At 46.5% G+C, this 6323-nt stretch overlaps 1 protein-coding gene across 1 annotated transcript in view; it reads right to left on the bottom strand.

Moving 5' to 3' along the window:
- The window catches only part of slc25a25b (solute carrier family 25 member 25b), an 18106-nt gene that overhangs the window by 4926 nt on the left and 6857 nt on the right, over positions 1–6323 (bottom strand). The gene's annotated exons all lie outside the window — the stretch shown is intronic.

Below are 6323 nucleotides of genomic sequence, written 5' to 3'. Positions count from 1 at the left end.
CCCCCCCGTGATTTCCCCGTTAGCTCGCTGCAGCGGTCCGCTCGAAAAAAAAGTCTGTCATCCAGCTGGAAGACTGAGTCCGGCGTTTCACTTGTAATCCACGTTTCTGTGAGGCAAAGCACTGCACACTTCTTCATCTCTTCTGAGGCGCCCGCTCTCAGACGAAGTAAATCCATCTTGTTGTCCAACGAGCGGACATTCGACAGAAAGAGAGACGGCATGGGGAGTTTACCGGCTTTAGCGTTAGCTCGTAGCCTCACCATAACCCCCGCCCGGCATCCTCTCCTCTTAAGCCGGGAGCAGCGCTTCCTCTTCTGCCCGCTGGAACGCCTCTGCTGCAGCTTCCAGGTAGATGACTTTAAGATCTGCATTCTGCCGAGCGTAGCTTTGAGTTTGTTGCTGATTTCTGCTATATTTCGTGGCAAATCCGCTCCTATTCTCATCAGTTCGGTTCGGCTATAGTTCACACGCATAAATCGCGCAGAGTCAGGCACAGAGTCAATATCAAAACTTCTAAAAACTGGGATGGTACCGGGAGCCTGTGAAGCTGCAACTGCTCTGAGCGCGGCCATCTTGTCATCTCCTCCACTTGAGGCAGAACCTCACTTTTGAACCGAAGAGAGCAATCCATCCTTTTCTGATTGAGGATCATGGCCTTAGATTTGGAGGTACTGATTCTCATCCCAGCTGCTTCACACTTTGCTACGAACCTCTCCAGTGAGAGCTGAAGATCATGACACAATGACGCCAACAGGACCACATCATCTGCAAAGAGCAGAGATGGAATCCTGAGGCCACCGAACTGGAATCCCTCTGCACGTTGGCTGCACTGAGAAATTCTGTCCATAAAAGTTATGAACAGAATCTGTGACAACGGGCAGCCCTGGCAGAGTCCAACTCCCACCTTGAAGGGGTCCGACTTACTACCAACAATGTGAACCAAATTCTCGCACCTATTAAGAATCGACAAACTCAATAGGGACACCATTCCAAGATAAAATAGAAGAAATGACTATTACTAAGTCCTTAATCTCTATACCATGAATCAGAACCAGGTCAAGAGTGTGATCATAGGTGGCACCATGGGGGTGCTAGAGGGCACTAGAGCTCCCCCTGGAAAAGTCATAGCACCCCAATAGCACCCCCAAGAAAATATCAAATTATTTTATTTTTCATCTAATATTCTTTAATATGTGGTTATTGTGATTTTTTCCTCGCAAAACACAACTAATAAAAAAAACAACAACAATCAATGATTATATTGAGCTGAAAAAAATACATCCGATCTCACAACAGGATATAAACCTCCGAATTGGAAGTGAAAATTCAAGTTACTAAAAGTTTGGTAAACATTTGAAAAGTGCACAAAATGCAAAAATGGACCGTTTTCTATTACCCAAACTGCCTAAAATGGAATCGGAGAACGAGGATGTTTTGGAATCAGACTGCAACCAACAAAGAAACAATAATTTGGAAATAGGATCAAGCCTACTGCCATCCTTCCACATCTATGGAGAATGCTGCTAACAATAGCACTGGACAGCTGGAGGATGGAGTCAGCACATTCAGCTACCTTTGGGCAGTTCCCGGCGAGTCCTCTTCGTGGTGTATCTTGGTCTGATCTACCAGCAGAACCCCAGAAAGATACCATACCATACCGTACCATACCATACCACTTTATTTATAGAGCACTTAAAACAGCTACAAGGCCAACCAAAGTGCTGTACAGACAGAAGAACAGGTAACACACAAAACAATATACAAAATGAAGTAAATCAGAATATAGACATAAAAACGATGCAGATAATGACGACTAACCAGTGTGGAGCATACAGGATCAAAACACAGATCCTCTGGTGTTGAAAGCTACTGAATAGTAGTGAGTTTTTAAACGGGACTTGAAAACCGAGAGGGAGGGGGCCTGTCTGACAAGCAGAGGTAACTCGTTCCAGAGTCTTGGTCCTGCTACAGAGAAGGCCCTGTCACCTCTGCGCTTAAGACAAGTTCCTGGAACTGTGAGGAGCAACTGGTCCGCTGACCTCAGGGAACGTGTTGGGACATACGGTTGTAGCAGATCAGAGAGATGGGGGGGGGGGGGGGCGAAACTGTTCAGTGATTTGTAGACATACATAAGTATTTTGAACTGGATTCGAAAGTGAACCGGTAACCAGTGTAGGGAGACTAAACTGGTGTAATGTGCTCTCTTTTGCCTGTACTGGTTAAAATTCGGGCTGCTGCATTCTGGACCAGTTGTAGTCGTGCAATGGAGGTCTTACTGATACCAAACAGGAGTGAATTGCAGTAATCAAGCCTAGATGTAATGAATGCAGGTATTACTGTCTCCAGGTTCTTTTTGGACAATATGGGCTTCAGTTTAGATAGCCGCCTCAGTTGGAAGAGGCATGATTTAACAATCATGTTTACATGATTGTTAAGCTTCAGGGAAGGGTCCATTATCACTCCCAGATTAGTGACTCTTTGTTTTTCTGACAGGGGTAGAGCGGAAAGGTCGATGCTGTGGTTTGTGATCGTGTCGGTGGGAGGGAACAACATAACTTCAGACTTCTTTTCATTGAAACTTAAGAAATTTAAAGCCATCCAGTCCCTGATGTCAGCCAGGCAGTTGAGCAGCGGTTGAATAGAGCATGTACCATTGTGTCTTAGGGGGAAGTAAATTTGACAGTCATCGGCATAGAAATGGAAGGGCATGTTGTGTTTCTGGAAAATAGCACCAAGCGGCAGCAGGTATAAAGAGAATAGGAGGAGACCCAGGACGGACCCCTGCGGAAACCCCCCATTTAAGCTCTGCCTCTGCGGAACTAAAATCCTTGACGGAGACACAAAAGGATCTGTCAGCGAGGTAAGATCTGAACCAATTGAGGGCTGACCCTGTGATGCCCACCCACTGCTCCAACCTAGTAATGAGGATCTCATGGTCGATGGTGTCAAAGGCGGCCGTGAGGTCCAACAGGACAAGCAGCACAGAATCACCAGTATCTGTGAATCTGAAGATGTCGTTAAAGACCTTCAGCAGGGCAGTTTCAGTGCTGTGGAGAGGTTTAAAGCCAGATTGGAAAAGCTCTAAGATGGCGTGATCCTCCAGGAAGCACTTCAACTGGGACTCGACTATTTTCTCCAGTACTTTAGAAACAAATGGGAGTTTGGAGACAGGCCGGTAGTTGGAGACGACTGAGGGGTCAAGGTTTGGTTTTTTTCAGGAGAGGCTGGACAGCAGCATGTTTAAAGGATTTTGGCACCACGCCAGTGGATAAACTACTGTTTACTATGGCAAGAATGGACGGACCTAGAGTAGGAAAAACCTCCTTTAGTAGTCGAGGGGGGACCACATCAAAGGGGGAACCAGAAGGTTTCAAGCTGCACATGACCTGCTCTAGAGAAGATAGAGTGATGGGTTCAAAATGATCAAATAGAGCTACAGATTGAGGTGGGATGGATGGGTCATGAGTTGGAGGGGAAATGAGAGCCCGGGTGGTCGCAATTTTTTCCAAAAAGAAATGTAAGAAGTTGTCGCACAGCTCAGTCAAGGCTTCCAGAGGTGATGGTTCAGTGAGGTGGAGAACAGAGTTTAGGGTGGAGAAGAGGACACATGGGTTGTGAGAGTTTGATGTAATTATATCAGAGAAGTATTTGGATTTAGCAGCTTTCACTGCTTTCTGATAACGGCACCAACTCTCTTTAAGTATTTGAAAAGAGACCTGCAGCCTATCTTTCCTCCACTTTCGCTCCGCCCTCCTACATTGCTGCCTAACGGCCTTGGTGACGTCTCTCAGCCAAGGTTCTGCTCTCATTTTTGATTTTCTAGTTTTAACAGGTGCAAAATGATCCAGAGTCTTTAAGCAGACAGAGTTGAACTGGGATGTCAGCTCCTCAGTGGTGGAGAGAAACACTGGGGCCTGAATTATCATTTCAGAGTTATAAACATTTGTGAAATGTGTGGCAGTGAAGTGGTTAATGGTCCGGGTCCTACGTGCAGGAATGCACGACTTAGGAGTTAGATGGGGGAGGGTGAACTCAAACCAGACTGGCATGTGCTCTGAAAAAACATTATCACCAATAACAAGATTATTAACAGTCATATCATGAGTTAAAACAAGGTCCAGTGTACGTCCACGCTCTTGGGTCGGACCGTTTACATGCTGAGTTAAATTAAATGAGTGCAATAAATCTAAAAAGTCCTTAACCAAGGGCTTCTCAGGACAGCACACGTGCAAATTAAAGTCCCCAATAATGAAAACATGCTCATATTTTGGTGTGATTTCAGCCAAGAAGTCAGAAAACTCATTTATGAAATCCTTAGACCGAGGTGGGCGGAAGACAAGTGCAAATAAAGTCTGAGGTGAATGTCTGAGTTCAAAGACGCTCAGCTCAAAGCTGGCACGGGAAACTGGGATGGGCAGTTGTTTACAGTCAAAAGTTGATTTGAATATTGTTAATAATCCACCACCGCGCCGGCCTGATGGCCGCGGGGCGTTAAAATACAGACTGTTCGGTGGCAGTAAATCCGTCAAGGCGCTGGACTCACCCGGAGACATCCAAGTCTCTGTGATGCACAGAAAGTCCAAATCGTGCTCTTGAAAGTAATCCCTGAGGATAAAAGTTTTGTTGGTAACAGATCTTGCGTTGACCAAACACATCCGGATATTGTCCGAAGTGGAGCCAGCAGTGGTGGAGTTAGCGCGCGCTAATGGCCGCAGGTTTTCAATAACAGCCCCTCCAGGTCGGTCCGAGCGGTGCACCGGCTGAAAACTCCCGTTGGTTACCTGGTCCGGGCACGCGGGAAGCTGGAGACCATGACCGCCAGCTGGAGAGGAAGATGCAGCGCGCAGAGCTTTAAACTTGACCAGCATGTTTTCCCCGGCGTCTGAAGCGATGGAGGTGCAGGGAGCAGGGAGGTGAGGAGCGCAGCGAAGGTAAGTTGGCACGTCCGCCAGCAGGGGGGAGGAGGGGGGGGGTCCAGAGGTACGCTCATATTGTTCCAAATAAGCGACTTCAGTGACAGAAAAACTAAGATCCAAAAGTTGTTGTCTGTCATACACCAGCAGAGAGTTGATGTCATTGATGTGAAATGCAAAAAACAAAAATAATCCGAACACCATCAGCAGAGGTGGATTGCAAGCCATGTACACGGGCGCCATCTTACCGGAAAGATGAGTGATGCCTTCAACACTGACCCGATAAGGAGCAGAAACATATCCTGATGCATGCTCAATAATCCAGGTAGAAAAATCTAAAAAAGTTAAGTCTGGTCCTCTGGACATTCAAAAAACAAAACAAACAAACAAAAAATTGTGGAAACGTATCGTCTCTCATCCGAAAGACTTCCTCAGTCTGAGGTGCTGTATTCAGCTCAGTCTCTTAAATAGCACCTTCTCAGAGTGGATCAACCAGTTTGTTGCTGACAACCAAAACCAGCTGCTCACATGCTCAAGAAGGACCATCAGCCTAACAATGGATCATTAGCACCTGATGGCTGTTTACTGTTCACAGAGGGCTGAGTGATACTAGCAATCACAGCATTGTAAGAGGGGGACAGTTGAACCCGGAGGCTCCACCCCTGTTTAATGATGGACGATTTCTTTTCACAAAGATGGCCTCCTTTACTCCTCTCTCAAACCATTGTTCCTCTCTGTCCAGGATGTGAACATCTTCATCCCTGAAAGAGTGACCACTGGCCTGGAGATGAGTGTAGACCTCAGAGTCCTGGCCTGATGATGTTGATCTTCTGTGCTGGGCCATCCTTTTGGTCAGTGGCTGTTTAGTTTCCCCGATGTAAGACTGATCACAGCCCTCCTGACACTGAACAGCATACACAATATTACTCTGTTTGTGCCGGGGGACTGGATCTTTGGGATGAACCAGTCTTTGCTGTAATGTATTTTGGGTTTAAAAGCCACTGGGACGTTGTGTTGAGAAAATAAACGTCTCAGTTTCTCTGATACTCCCTCAACATACAGAATGACCACTGGTCTGGGTTCCTCCTTTACAAGTCTACAGGAACCACTTGCGATTCAACCTGAGATGCAGACAAAGTGGCATCATTCCCAAGAACCTGGAACTGAAATTTTCTGTCAGCGGGCACCGGGCAAGCAAGATCCTTCAGAAGGCACAGACCCAGCTGCTGAATGAACGGGTGAGACAGACCAATTTTACTATTGAGGCCTTGAAGGCCAAAGAAGAGCACATTAAACAGAAACTAACAACGTGTCTAGATCAGACCACACTTCAGCAAGTGTTGGACTGTACAGATCAGGCATGCTGAGCTAGCTCTAACCATAGAAACCTCTGACTAATGTCTGAGCAAG

The sequence above is a fragment of the Nematolebias whitei genome, chromosome 18 (genome assembly GCF_014905685.2).
Source record: "Nematolebias whitei isolate Nwh7 chromosome 18, NemWhi1, whole genome shotgun sequence".
Classification (NCBI taxonomy): domain Eukaryota; kingdom Metazoa; phylum Chordata; class Actinopteri; order Cyprinodontiformes; family Rivulidae; genus Nematolebias; species Nematolebias whitei.
The sequence above is the reverse complement of the archived record's forward strand: the minus strand, read 5'-3'. Positions and strand labels throughout refer to the sequence as shown.